This window comes from Stigmatopora argus, chromosome 11, assembly GCF_051989625.1.
Source record: "Stigmatopora argus isolate UIUO_Sarg chromosome 11, RoL_Sarg_1.0, whole genome shotgun sequence".
Classification (NCBI taxonomy): domain Eukaryota; kingdom Metazoa; phylum Chordata; class Actinopteri; order Syngnathiformes; family Syngnathidae; genus Stigmatopora; species Stigmatopora argus.
In genome coordinates, this window is record NC_135397.1 from 14,520,936 (window position 1) to 14,536,244 (window position 15,309).

General features: G+C 40.9%; 1 protein-coding gene across 6 annotated transcripts in view; it reads right to left on the minus strand.

Annotated features, from left to right (window-relative positions):
• Window positions 1–15,309, minus strand: part of ehbp1 (EH domain binding protein 1) — a 161,797-nt gene that overhangs the window by 82,814 nt on the left and 63,674 nt on the right. The gene's annotated exons all lie outside the window — the stretch shown is intronic.

Genomic DNA, 15,309 nt, shown 5'->3' on the forward strand with positions numbered 1-15,309 from the left:
GGTAGGGGGGCTAAAATTTTACTTACATCATTTAATTGAGAGGTTGTGTGACAACATGTTAGTTTCTTGTGGAAGATAGCAAACAAATCCTGAATTTATCAGGTTAAATTTGAATGATTTGTAATCAAAATATACATAAAGTACCACTCAGGGTTATTTGGGTTCAGTGTGTAATGTTAGCTATAAATGCAACACTACTTCTAGTTGAGGTGAACAGTGAGTGCAGATGGAAAGTAGAAAGACTTGTAGTGGCCAACCGCCTCCCTCTGTTGGTCGGTAACTGGAACTGTAGGTGTAGAATGCCATTCAAAAGTCTGACAGAAATGTGAAATTCAAAAATATACCTCCCTGGGTTTGTCATGAAACATTTGTCTTGACATTATTTCATGGCCTAAAGACAAAATAATTGTGAAAAAACAGAAACAAGAAAGGCAGGAAACTTATGTATAAATACTGTAAAAAATGAAATTGTCTATGCTGTGTGTGTATGTGTATACTGCAGCCATTTTAAACAATTCTCTCTAGAGAAAAGCAGGCACAAGAAAATGTAAATATGTGAAAACCATCAATTTGAAAATGTCTTAGAAACAGTATTCATTAATATATTTCAAGTCACAATTCCTAACAAAACAGCTTGAACGGACGGTATTGTCTTGCCCATATCACTCATATACTCAAGATAAATAATGTAGAAAGAGAAATTTGTATGTACTCCAGATTAGCTGGAAAGCATCTATTCCTTATTTTTTTTTACTTGATAATCTTCAAAACATACTAAACGTGCTAAATATAAATATCAAACTTTTTCATGCAAATGACAAATGTCTTGGCATCATTAAATGTGATGAATACAAATTATATAGGTTCCTTTCTATAGATCTGCCTACATCATTGGTTATCTGAATGTGATTCCTTTATTTTCAGTTTAAGCAGTGAACACAATGAGTCTGAATTAAGACATGAGTTTTACTTGGGGGTTGATAAAGTACATACAGGTATTTGTTATGTATGACAATATTAAACTTGTGCTCAATACAAATTGATATAAACGCCAAACTATGGCAGCCTTTCCTAAAAAGTCTCCAATTCCAGCTCTATAATAGGGGAATTCCATTTCCTCCATTATAGAGTTGAAACTGCGAACACAACGAGATGAAAGACTGGAGGCAGTCACTACTAGCGACTCCTGACTTTTGTCCTCGTGTGTGTGCATGCATGTGTGTATAGTAAAGATCCCTTCGGGTATCTCGGTACGACAGGAAGAGACGGTGGCAGCAGCCTGAGGGGAGACACTTGACATTTCTGGCTCGTCTTTAAAGGAGGGCCTTAACCTTTCTCTCCAATACCTTCCGCACAATATCAGCCCGAATAAATAATCACACAAAAAACAACAAGCGGATAATAACATGGATATCTAGTACCTAAGATGTAGTTACAGAAAATGTGTCACTGACGTACAGCATACAATGACACAAAAATGCATTGCTTCTTGAGTGAGATGCATTGTGTGCGTGTGTGTACGTGGTGGTCTTCCTCCAGGCCTTCCCTCCCGTCCCAGTCTTTCAAGTGATGCTGAAAAAGTAACCGTCTAATTGGAGCACTTTAATTAACTGGGATTAGACACCAGGTGTTATTAAAGCAATTAGATACAAAGGCGGAGTAAAAACATACACTTAAATACACACAATCTAGCCGGACTATAACAACTACTAGTTTATTATTTTATTTTTTTTAACCAGAATTAGGGTGGGTGAATCATTTACATAAAAACAATGCATGGATTCAAATCAAATGCTTTGCTTAGAGGACATCGATTCAACGCAGTGATTGGCTACGTTTCCATGAAGCCAATAACCGTTTCATAATGGGTGTTTTGGCACAAATGTGATTATACAAGGCCATATGAACACATTGACACTTTCAGATATCTTAATATTCGGGTTTTTAAAAACCTGATGACATGCTCTAGGTTTACCCATTCTTCAAAAGTGAATATCAGGCCAAGTTTAACCCCCTACATATGTATGTATTATAGTAGGCCTATTTACGTTTTTGTCTTTTTTGCGTACAGGACGTAGATGTTGCTGGTGATCTACAATTGTGAATGGTGGCACTTGTAAACGTATCATTTAAAACGTCTATGTAAACAAAAGAGTGACCTTAACCCATATATTATTTAGATGTAAATTTAGCCATTAACGACAACAGACGTCAATAGCTATCGGCAGCCAATGAGTTAAATAGGAATTGCGACTCTGATGCTATTCCTTCAAATAGGAATTCCTGACTGTTCCATTACACTTGGCACTGATAAAGTGTTTACAAATGCATCAAATATTGTAAGAAATAACATATCAGCTTTGACAGGAGCAGGCCACATTTCATTAAAAGTGCACAAGGAGTCAAAATGCATGTTGACTTAAAGTTTGCCTGAAGGCGTGTGTGTGTGTTTGTGTGTGTGTGTGTGTGTGAGAGAGAGACTAACCCTCACACATTTACAGAGCCATGTAGCTAGCAGAGCTGCAGGGTAGGATTAGCAGCGAGCGTTGCCCCGGCCCGCAAACATTCCGTATTAAAAAAGAAAAAAGGAAGAAAAAGCTTCATTACTATCAGCGCCGCATAACCTCCCCTCTGCCGCTATTACACGGCAGCCTAACAGGCTGGGCGGGAAAATACAAGGCGGCCGACAAGAGAATCCATTATTCCCTGCGCCGCCGTGTCAACAACATGCACCAAACGGGGCAAAGAGAGAAGAAAATGGAGGCCGACGGAGCCGGGAAAGGGGGGTTAAGCTCCCTACAATACCTGAACAGCGAGATAGGAGCAGACCTGGGAATGCGGGTTCCTGTTGGAGAAGATAGTGGAATTTTTTGCAAAGACTTAAACTCAACAGGGGGCTAGATTTGACTTTTCTTTGGCTTTTTGTAGGTAAAACTACACCTCAAATGATACTTTGGAGGAGTTAATCCCTTTTAGCCCATCCCCTAATCAAAAACTGTTTGTGTTTTTTTTTTTTTAAATTGGATGCCATTGACAGTGACGGACGTCAATCCATTCTGAACTATGAGACTGGCAGCCTTCGAGTCAAAATGGAATGGATGGACTATCAATGACAGCAAATGCGTTAAATATGGAAAAATATCCTTTTTTTAATATTTGGAACAGTGTGCTACAATCCAATTTTGGTGCTGCCCCTTCTGGTGCTGATAAAATAGATAATACATTAATTCATTTATTTATTTATTTTCTGAACCGCTTAGCTTATCCTCACAATGATCGTGAGAAGCGATGGAGCTTAGCCTAGCTAACCATGGGCATTGATTGAATTGGTGGCCAGGCAATCAATCGCAGGGCACAAGGAGACGGCCAGCCATTCACGCTCACACTCATACCAGTGTTCAACCAACATGCTTTTGGGATGTGGGAGGAAAACAGTGTACCCAGAGAAAACCCACACAAGCATTGCAGAACATGCAAACTCCATACAGTGAGCGTGGGATTGAACCCTCGACCCCAGATAGTTAGGTCGACGTGCTAACCATTTGTCCACAGAGCCGCCTTCGAAAATGCAATAATAAAAAAATATACACTATAATTCACCTGTGAGAATTATCTGCACATGTAAGTGTTACCTCATATTCTGATTTGATTTTCTTTTGCTTCCGAAATTGTGCAATAATCAATGGTTGTCAGTTAAATTTTGCATTGTTTTTTTAAAACACAAATCTAACTGGACTGATCACTGAAGCTGCTCCAGATTTAGCTGACTTTGTCAACCCACGATTACCGAACTTGGTAAAAGCATGAACTTGTAAAAGAAGGGCCAAGTTATAACAGAAAAAGGACTACGTAAAACTCAATCGCCCAGTGGTTCTCAGGATGGTCTCTCTGATGAGCAAGGATAAGTACATGGGAGTCAAAACACACTTTATCGAGAGTGAATGGAAAAACTAGGTGAGCAGCATTAAAATGTCAGCAAAAATCTCTAGCAAATTAGTGCTAAAAAATATTTTGAGATATTAAACATATATTACATTAAAATGAGATTAATCAATTACAAATCCTGTAATTAATTTGATTTTATTTCAACCATCCTGTTATAAAAGTAATTATTTTAATTTTGGACAAATTATGTAACATCCTAGTCCAGTAAACAATGAAAGATTTTACTTTTTCTTTTCCATTTATGGCGTTTATGTTTACTGTTGCACTGAAACGGCCTAGAAAAACATGGTCACACGATGTCAGCAACTCTTACCGAATCTGAAAGGATGAGAGGACTTGAGCATTTAATTGTTTTGATTTGATTTGATATTTTCTAAGATTTTCAGAATAAATAAAACCAGATGTCCTATTTCACATAGTAAAATAAAACACAGTAAAAATGTCATTTAACATATGATGACAAGGTGAGTGTCCATCAAGCTCAAGTGGTGGCTTTGAAGGCTTTAACAGTGAAATGTAAACTCAACCCAATGACATACAACCGCCAACGCAATGGCGGGGCGGAGAAAAGAAGCAAAGAAACACTGCCGCCACCGCAGACACGTGTCTTTCCAATCTCACTTGCTTGAAAGCGGCGTCAGTGTGTGTCAGATTTGAGGAGGTGTTGAATCTGCGACTCTTTAAAACTTGTAATCCGCTCAAAAAAGAGCCTGCGGCAACAGAAGACACGCACATTACACAGTGCGTACGCACACAGATTTGCTAAGATGACAACACACGCACTGTACATATATGCTCTTTCAATTTAATACACGTGCTGCTAGCATAAAATTCCAAAGTGACGCAATGCACTAGGTCATGTTTCTTTTTAACTCACTGGAAGTGACAGGCAGTAAACTTTCGGCAGATTTTGACTGGCTGACTATTCAAGTGGCCAAGTTCTATAGCACCAAAATTCTGATTAAAGTATTTTTTTTAATTGTGTGTTTGCATCAACGTAAGAGTTGTAAATCAATCAGCATACAGTCATACCTCTACTTACGAATGCCTCTAGGTAAGAAATTTTCAGGTTACAACCTTTTGAGATGCAAACGAGTGCCTCAAGATACGAAAAAAAGATCCAAGTTACGAAAACGTCAATAAATTTCCTGTATCCATTATTCTATTTTGAATTTTTTGAGGATGCATTGATCTTTGCTTGACAATTTCACTACACTATACTAGGCTCTCATTGGGGGTACTCGGTCGTTTGGTCGCCGGTCTTTTGGTCGCCCGGAAGGTTATTGATAATTACCATTTAAATCGTTGCTCGAATTCCCTAAATAGAAACTGCAAATTATTATTTAGTCATACTTAATGCCCTATTAATTATTAGGCTAAAGAAAAGCTCAAAATTTCCCGTACTTTTATTGTGTTTTGTTGGAGAACTTGTTAAGACCCTGACTGAGGTCCCTTCCTAAGGGGACAACTCATGTACATACAAACTCTTATACACTCACACATCCACTCAGTGAAACTGCTCAGGGCCATTGTTGGCTTTTATTGATGCGTAGACCGTGCTGTTTTACCTTGTTTTGTCGCCGGTCTTTTGGTCGCCTGTTGTTTGGGTCCAGGCGACCAAAGGACTGGCGACCAAAAGACCGGTGACCAAACGACCGCACACGCTCATTGGGGGTCTCCCAACAACCCTCCATGTTTCTTTTACCGCCATTGTGTGCTTAAACTTATGTTTGGAAGAAGCTGTGGCCGAGTGCCTTCGACGGACTCGCAGTCGACAACAACTCTTCATGTTTAATGTCTTTCACCGCCGTTCGTTGTTGTGGGATTAAACTTTTACTTGGAGGAAGCTGTGGCCGCCGAGTGCCTTCGACGAATTCACAGTCCAGCCTCAACCTGAACCGCAGTCTTCGCAGGTGCGCAAAATTGTGTCGTGGGGCAGGCGATGGGGCTGGTTGTCAGTAAGAAAGACATTGACGAGTTGGTCGAGGGGCACCAAAACGAACTCTCAACGGAGCAGGAGATAATGCAACGCTCGGAAATACAGGGGGAATCAACGAGAAGGTGGTTGAGGAGGAAGCAGCTACCATTCCAACAGCACAAATGAGAAAAAAAACGGGGGAGTAATTTTACGAACTTTCCGAATTCGTGGAAAAAACATCCAGAAAAAGTGTTCACGAATCGTGCGATCGCCCACTTTGACGATGTTTGTCTTGTGCATTTTAGAAACATTATTAAAAGTAGTTAAAGGCAATTGTCTTGAGATTGATTTTTCTCAAAAGTTCCGTCAACAAGCACTGAAGGGGGACTTAAATCCAAACAGGCAAGAAGCAGTGACGAAAAATAAAATGAGTGAAAAATTAGATGACAAGGAAATCAAAAAACACTAATGAAAAAGATTAAAAGCTCGATGTAATATTGTTTTGAATTCTTAATTTGATGTTTATTAGATGTGTTTATGTTTGTGTGCTCTCTGCCTCTGTTGCCTAACGTTAGCTTCCCGACACTGCGCTTCAACACAAATAGATTTTGCATATTTATTCATTTTAATGGCTTATTAAATAATTCTATGATCATTTTCTCTGATTTTTGTGTGTCTTCACATCTTTCCTCCAAAATTGGGACACTTTGATCAATTTAAGGGTTTAGTTCAGTGGTGTCAAACTCATTCAAGAAAGGACCGAGTGGGTGCAGGTTTTGGTTCCAACCCACCAAGAGGACACCTTTTCACCAATGTGTTTTCTTAAAACTGTAATCAGTTGATTGCAATCAGGTGCTGCTGCTTCCAGCAGACCTCCTCATTGGCCTAAGTGTTTGCACTGTTTCAGTAGGGAGGAAGACCTCCACCCTCTTGGCCCTTTCTGAAATCAGTTTGACACTTGTGGTGTAGTTGGTAGTTTTGTGAAGACCATGTAATGAATTGGAGAATTTACATATAAAGTACTGCTCTACTTACAAAATTTTAAACTTACAAAAAAGTTATGGAACCAATTAATTTTGTAAGTAGAGGTATGACTGTATTTCTTTCACATGACATACTCACAAGCAGAGACCGCAATCACACAAATGACACGGTAAAACATCATTAAGCTGATCTATTTTTCACAAATATCTCATTATTGGGCGGCCTGGTGGGGCGAGTGGTTAGCGCGTCGGCGTCACAGCTCTGGGGTGCTGGGTAGAAATCCAGGTCGGACTACCTGTGTGGAGTTTGCATGTTCTCCCGGGCCTGCGTGGGTTTCCTCCGGGTACTCCGGTTTCCTCCCACATTCCAAAAGCATGCATGGTAGGCTGAAGAGACCCTAAATAGCCCCTAGGTATGGGTGAGAGTGTGCATGGTTGTCCGTCTCCTGCAATCGGTGTCCCCCGCCTCTGGCCCAGAGTCAGCTGGGATAGCCTCCAGCACCCCCCGCGACTCTAATCAGGATAAAACGGTTCAGAAAATGAGATGAGGGGAGATGAGGAGATCTCATTATTCGGCGTATTATTTACAGCGAGTCAGATTTAACGTTAAAGTCTTTCTTTACACTAATGAAGACATTAATTTTTTCCTCATTCCAAAATCAATTGCAGTTGTTTTATACCATGTGTGAGCTAATAACTTATATTCCCTTTAATTAAAAAACACGTGCAGAAGCACTTTTCAAGGAAGATAATGGTTTTATATAGACCAGATATTTTCTGTAGTTAATGGTTACCCACAGGGACCTCGCAGGCTTTTAAAAACGGGAATATGAGTATAATTGGCTTTTTGAAGGTGTTTATATGGCCTTGCATAGTTATACTACAAAAACATTTTGAAAGAGGCACCGTCTGCATGTAAATGTGGCCTCTCATATTTAAATATTACAAATTATAGAAAGTAATATTATACAGTGCTTTGATATAGTTCTGTGAATTACGGGTTGTCTCTCACATTTGAGTAGCAACTGAGCTTGATAGGGAACACAACATTTTCAGTCAGATACATATGGAACAATAAAAGAAGTCAAAAATACAAATAGGACTTTAACGATCGACATGTTAAAGTGCTCACCCAGCGTACCATGCATGTTTTGGGGATGTTGGAAGAAACCGAAGTAACTGAGGAAAACCTCCGCAGGCATGGAAGAACATGCAATTACCTTACAAAAAGATCAGAACCCATCAGGAATTTAACAACACACATGAGAAGCATATTTGTCCAAAACAAAATGGTTGGACGATGGCAATTTGTTCAGCAATTTGATCGGTTCCACTACAACTACTAATCTGGTCTATTATAAAACCGCGCATGCGCACGCACACACACACACACACACAAGATCGATATCTCTCTATCTCTCTATCCCTCTATCCCTCTATCCCTCTATCCCTCTATCCCTCTATCCCTCTATCCCTCTATCCCTCTATCCCTCTATCCCTCTATCCCTCTATCCCTCTATCCCTCTATCCCTCTATCCCTCTATCCCTCTATCCCTCTATCCCTCTATCCCTCTATCCCTCTATCCCTCTATCCCTCTATCCCTCTATCCCTCTATCCCTCTATCCCTCTATCCCTCTATCCCTCTATCCCTCTATCCCTCTATCCCTCTATCCCTCTATCCCTCTATCCCTCTATCCCTCTATCCCTCTATCCCTCTATCCCTCTATCCCTCTATCCCTCTATCCCTCTATCCCTCTATCCCTCTATCCCTCTATCCCTCTATCCCTCTATCCCTCTATCCCTCTATCCCTCTATCCCTCTATCCCTCTATCCCTCTATCCCTCTATCCCTCTATCTCTCTATATTTATATATATACTATAACGGAGGCCAAACGTTTTCTGTAACTCTTCACAAGCTTTTCACACACTGTTGCTGGTATTTTGGCCCATTCCCTAATGCAAAACTCCTCTAAAGCAGTGATGTTTTGGGGCAGTTGTTGGGCAACACAGACTTTCAACTCCCTCCACAGATTTTCTATGAGGTTGAGATCTAGAGACTGGCTATGCTACTCCAGGGCCTTGAAATGCTTCTTACGAAGCCACTCCTTTGTTGCCCTGGCTGTGTGTTTGGGATCATTGTCACGCTGAAAGACCCTGCCACGTCTCATCTTCAATGTCCTTGTTGATGGAAGGAGATTTTCACTCAAAATCTCTCAATACATGGCCCCATTCAATCTTTCCTTTACACAGATCAGTCGTCCTGGTCCCTTTGCTGAAAAACAGCCCCAAAGCATGATGTTTCCACCCCCATGCTTCACAGTGGGTGTAGTGTTCTTCGGATGCAATTGAGTATTCTTTCTCCTCCAAACACGAGAACCTGCGTTTCTACCAAAAAGTTCTATTTTGGTTCAACCTGACCATAACACATTCTCCCAGTCCTCTTCTGGATCATCCAAATGCTTTCTAGCGAACAACAGACGTGCCTGGATGTGTACTGGCTTCAGCAGGGGGACACGTCTGGCAGTGCAGGATTTGAGTTCCTGGCGGCGCATTGTGTTACTGATAGTAGCCTTTGTTACTGTGGTCCCAGCTCTCTGTAGGTCATTCACTAGGTCCCCCCGTGTGGTTCTGGGATTTTTGCTCAGCGTTCTAGTTATCATTTTGACGCTACGGGGTGAGATCTTGCATGGAGCCCCCGTGACCGGACGTTTCGTCGAAAGACGTTTGATCGCCCGGACGTTTGGTCGCCCGGACGTTTGGTCGCCCGGACGTTTGGTCGCCCGGACGTTTGGTCGCCCGGACGTTTGGTCGCCCGGACGTTTGGTCGCCCGGACGTTTGGTCGCCCGGACGTTTGGTCGCCCGGACGTTTGGTCGCCCGGACATTTGGTCGCCCGGACGTTTGGTCGCCCGGACGTTTGGTCGCCCGGACGTTTGGTCGCCCGGACGTTTGGTCGCCCGGACGTTTAGTCACCGGGTTTGCTCCCTCTTATGAGAGGGAGAGAGACAGAGTTTACTGTTGAAAGCGAGCAACCAGGTAATCTCTCGCTCTCAAAATTATAATCATGAGAGAGAGTGAGTTTGTAATCGCATTGACAATGTAAAAGAGCATTGTGACCAAATGTCCGTTCTACCAAACGTCCGGGCGACCAAACGTCCGGGCGACCAAACGCCCGGCGACCAAACGGCCGGCGACCAAACGTCCGAGTACCGGAGCCCCAGATAGAGGGAGATTTGTATGTCTTCCATTTTCTAATAATTGCTCCCACAGTTGATTTCTTTATACCAAGCGTTTTACCTATTGCAGATTCAGTCTTCCCAGCCTGGTGCAGGTCTACAATTTTGTCTCTGGTGTCCTTCAACAGCTCTTTGGTCTTGGCCATAGTGGAGTTTGGAGTGTTAGATACTGAGGTTGTGGACAGGTGTCTTTTATACCGATAATGAGTTAAAATAGATGCTATAAATACAGGTAACGAGTGGAGACCTCATTAGAAGTTAGACCTCTTTGACGGCCAGAAATATTGCTTGTTTGTAGGTGACTAAATACTTATTTTCTTCTCTAATTTGGAAATTCTTTAAAAATCAAACAATGGGATTTTCATTTTTATTTCTCCACATTCTGTCTCTCATTGTTGAGGTTTACCCATGTTGACAATTACAGGCCTCTCTAATCTTTTCAAGTAGGAGAACTTTCACAAATGGTGGTTGACTGTACATATACATGTATACATACATACAGTTGTGGTCAAAAGTTTACATACACTTGTGAAAAACAATGTCATGGCTCTCTTGAGTTTCCAGTTATTTCTACAACTCAGATTTTTCTCTGATTGGAACAGATACTTCTTTGTCACAAAAAACTTTCATGAAGTTTGGTTCTTTTGTGACTTTATTATGGGTGAACAGTAAAAAGTGATCGGATCTGCTGGGTCAAAAATATACATACAGCCGCGCTAATATTTGGTAACATGTCCCTTGGCCATTTTCACTTCAATTAGGCGCTTTTGGTAGCCATCCACAAGCTTCTGGTTGAATCTTTGACCACTCCTCTTGACAAAATTGGTGCAGTTCAGTTAAATTTGATGGCTTTCTGACATGGACTTGTTTCTTCAGCATTGCCCACAAGTTCTCAATGGGGTTTAAATCCGGACTTTGGGAAGGCCATTTGAAAACCTTAATTCTAGCCTGATTTAGCCATTCCATTACCACTTTTGATGTGTGTCTGGGGTCATTGTCCTGTTAGAACACCCAACTGCACCCAAGACCCAATCTTCGGGCTGATGACTTTAGGTCAGGGGTGTCAAACCGGTCGGTCCTCAAAGGGCCGCAGTGGGTGCAGGTTTACATTCCAACTCAACAAGAGGATACCTTTTGCAAGTGTAATCAGTTATGCTGCTAATAAATCAGCATAACTGTTAATTAAAGTCAGGTGCTACTTATTTTAGAAGACACCTGATTGGTTAAAATGTCGGCACTGGATTGGTTGGAACAAAGACCAGGACCCACTGCGGCCCACGGCGGAATCGGTTTGACACCCCTGCTTTAGGTTATCTTGAAGAATTTGAAGGTAATCCTTCTCCTTCATTATCCCATTTACTCTCTGTAAAGCACCAGTTCCATTGGCAGCAAAACAGCCCTATAGCATAATACTACCACCACCGTGCTTGACAGTAGGCATGGTGTACTTGGGGTTAAAGGCCTCACCTTTTCTCCTCCAAACATATTGCTGGGCATTGTGGCCAAACAGCTCGATTTTTGTTTCGTCTGACCACAGAACTTTCCTCCAGAAGGTCTTATCTTTGTCCATGTGATCAGCAGCAAACTTCAGTCGAGCCTTAAGGTACCGCTTTTTGAGCAAGGGCTTCCTTCTTTCACGACAGCCTCTCAGTACATGGAGATGCAAAACACGCTTGACTGTGTACAATGACACCTGTGTTTCAGCAGCTTCTAATTCTTGGCAGATCTGCTTTTTGGTGATTCTCGGTTGAATCTTCACCCTCCTTACCAATTTTCTCTCAGCAGCAGGTGATAGCTTGCGTTTTCTTCCTGATCGTGGCAGTGACAAAACAGTGCCATGCACTTTATACTTACAAACAATTGTTTGCACTGTTGCTCTTGGAACCTGGGGCTGCTTTGAAATGGCTCCAAGTGACTTTCCTGACTTGTTCAAGTCAAGGATTCGCTTTTTCAGATCCATGCTGAGCTCCTTTGACTTTCCCATTGTAGCGTTTGTGGGCGTTTGCACCCAATGAGCCTTATTTAAATGGCCTCAGAGAAGTCACCAGCTGTAGTCACTCATAATCACTCAAGTAAAGAGGTCATGCTATGAAGCTCATTTCAATGACACAGCTTTCTAAGTCACCAAAATTGCTAATTCGTGTTGCTGTATGTATATTTTTGACCCAGCCGATTTGATCACTTTTTCTGTTAACCCAGGGGTAGGGAACCTATGGCTCGGGAGCCATATGTGGTTCTTTCGATCAGTGCATATGGCTCTCCACTAACCTGTGAGGTAAAATAGGTAAATCACTGGTGAGAAAGCTGAGTCCCGAACGCACTAATAGAGCGTCACTGTGGCGTTGACACTACCTCTACCACCACTTTAATCATAATTTTGTTTTTATTACTCTTCTGCATGCATGAGATCATTGATACTGATTTATTAGCAGCATAACAATGTTGTCAAGAGAATTTGGAGACTTTTTGTACTTCAAAAGTGGTGAAATGACCAAAAAATAAATCACACATTTTCATGTATTTTTACTTTTCAATTCTGAGAATGGCTCTCAAAAAATAACATTAGAAAATAGGAATTGTTTATGGCTCTCTCTGTCAAAAAGGTTCCCGACCCCTGTGTTAACCCATAATAAAGTCATAAAAGAACCAAACTTCATGAATGTTTTTGTGAGAAAGCAGTATCTGTTCCAATCACTCTATCATAGAAAAATCAGAGTTTTAGAAATAGTAACTGGAAACTCAAGAGAGCCATGACATTATGGTCTTCACAAGTGTATGTAAACTTTTTTTCAACACACCTGAATCAAATCGGGATCGGTATGAAGCTTCTGGATAGCTTGCTGATGAGTTGATCATTTGATTCAGGAGTGGTAGAAGAGGGAGATATGGAAAACAGACTGGATAGGGGCTCTCGAGGACCAGACTTGGCCACCCATGTACTATGATGTGTGTCATGCTAGCACAACCATAACAGCGCATCCTTTAAAACGAAGCGCCATATGTATTGACAAAAAAAACAGAAGATACACTTGCAACTGAGACTGCGCCCTTTAGGGCGGTGCGTTTTATAGGTTTGAAAATACGGTATTTATATATACCGTATTTATTCGAGTATAATGCGCACACGTGTATAACACGCACCCAACATTTGTGAATAATAATTGGTAGATTTTTTTTCTCACTTTTTCTCAGTTCACACCAAGGATTGCACCGGTACTGGTGGTAACTGTCAAATGCTGAACACATGTCGCCATGACAAAACATTTATTCACAACATATGGTACGGAAACCTGGTAAAACAAACTACTACCAGTATGAACACAATTCTCAACTGGAATTTACAATTTTAAATCCTTAAAGTCTAATTCATCATCGTAATAGTTTTTCTAATTTTTCCAAGTCTGATTCATCATCATCAGATTCACCAAACAATTTATTCCAGCAAAAAGGTCAAATCTTTCTATATAACATCTTCTTGTAAATGTCCTTTATTAAAAACAAGGACATATGTGGTTTATTGTGTGGTACTCTTCTTTCTTCCAGAGCTTCTGGAAGAAAGAAGAGTCATCTCTCCTAAACCTATATAACGCCATTGATTTCCTTTACCGGACATCTTTAACAAGCAAATTAGGACATGTGATGAATTCCCAGATTGGCTGTGTAGATAAGACTGATATTTATCAATGAATCTGAGCCAGGGTGGACAAAACTCATAAGAAGACTATGTTCTGAATCACATTGTACAAGGTAGTGTGTCAGTATAGAAGCCATCCTCAACTACACATATGAAGACCATTGTTTAACAAGGAACATGCCTCACAAAGATGAGCCAGTCCGATAATGCGGCCAATTATCATGAACATAATTACTATGTCACCTCTTTGACTACTGATCAGAATGCACACACACAGACATTCATTCATTTACTGAGCCGCATATCCTCCTGAGGGTGCTGGAGTCTGTCCCAGCCAACTATGGGCAGCAGGCGAAGGACACCTTGAATTGGTTGGCAGCCAATTGCGGGGCACAAGAAGACAGACAACCATTCACGCTCACACTAAAGATACCTAGGGGAAATTTAGAGTGTTCAACCAGCCTACCATGTAACATGTTTTTGTGATGTGGAATGAAAGTGGACTAGCTTATGAAAACGCACGCAGGCCCACGTAGAACTCCACACAGGAAGACCAGAAGTCATCAGAGATTCAACCCTCAATTGAAATTTAGAGTGTTCAACCAGCCTACCATGTAACATGTTTTTGTGATGTGGAATGAAAGTGGACTAGCTTATGAAAACACACGCAGGCCCACATAGAACTCCACACAGGAAGACCAGAAGTCATCAGAGATTCAACCCTCAATCTCAGAACTGCGAGGCAACCGTGCTAACCACGACATCAACGTGCTAACCACTAACCCAACGTGCTGCGGCACAGACATGCACACACACGATTCGACTCGATTGAAAGTTTCAAATCTCAATTGAGAGAAGGTGATGGCCCTAAAAGACAGCACTCAGTAACTCCAATGTCTGAATGTGGTAACTGACAAAAGGAGGGAGGCCTTTTTTTAATAAATCCAAAGAGGCAATTAGAGTCTTATCATTCCTTTTTTCTCCACATGCAAGAGCACACATTAAAGTAAGATGGAAAAGAATTCATGAAGTCCTTCAATGGTTCCTTTTAAATGCTACTTTTCATTAATTGAATTAAAAATATAGAGGGAATACGAGCAGAAGGAGATAGATCTCAGAAATAATACTCTTTACAACCATAAAAACTACAGGACATTCACTAAGGATCATCTTTTCAAGACTTCTTACAGCCTTACTGACTTCCATTAAAGAGAGGTGAAAATGCTCCTTTTTGGCCTGATAAATATATAAATATTTCACTGGTTCTTAACCTGGGTTCGGTGAGTCGGTCTCAGGGGTTCGGTGTAGCCTTTGCCGCAGAGGTCAAGACACATCGACTCATCATGTCTACGCTTGACCATCACTGGCTGCAGATGATCACGTGACATTGCTTGACCAATCAGTGCTGCGAGGAATTGATATATTTGGAAAAAGTCACATTTTATTTTACACTAGAGTGATATATATATATATATATATATATATATATATATATATATATATATATATATATATATATATATATATATATATATATATATATATATATATATATATATATATATATATATATATATATATATATATATATAT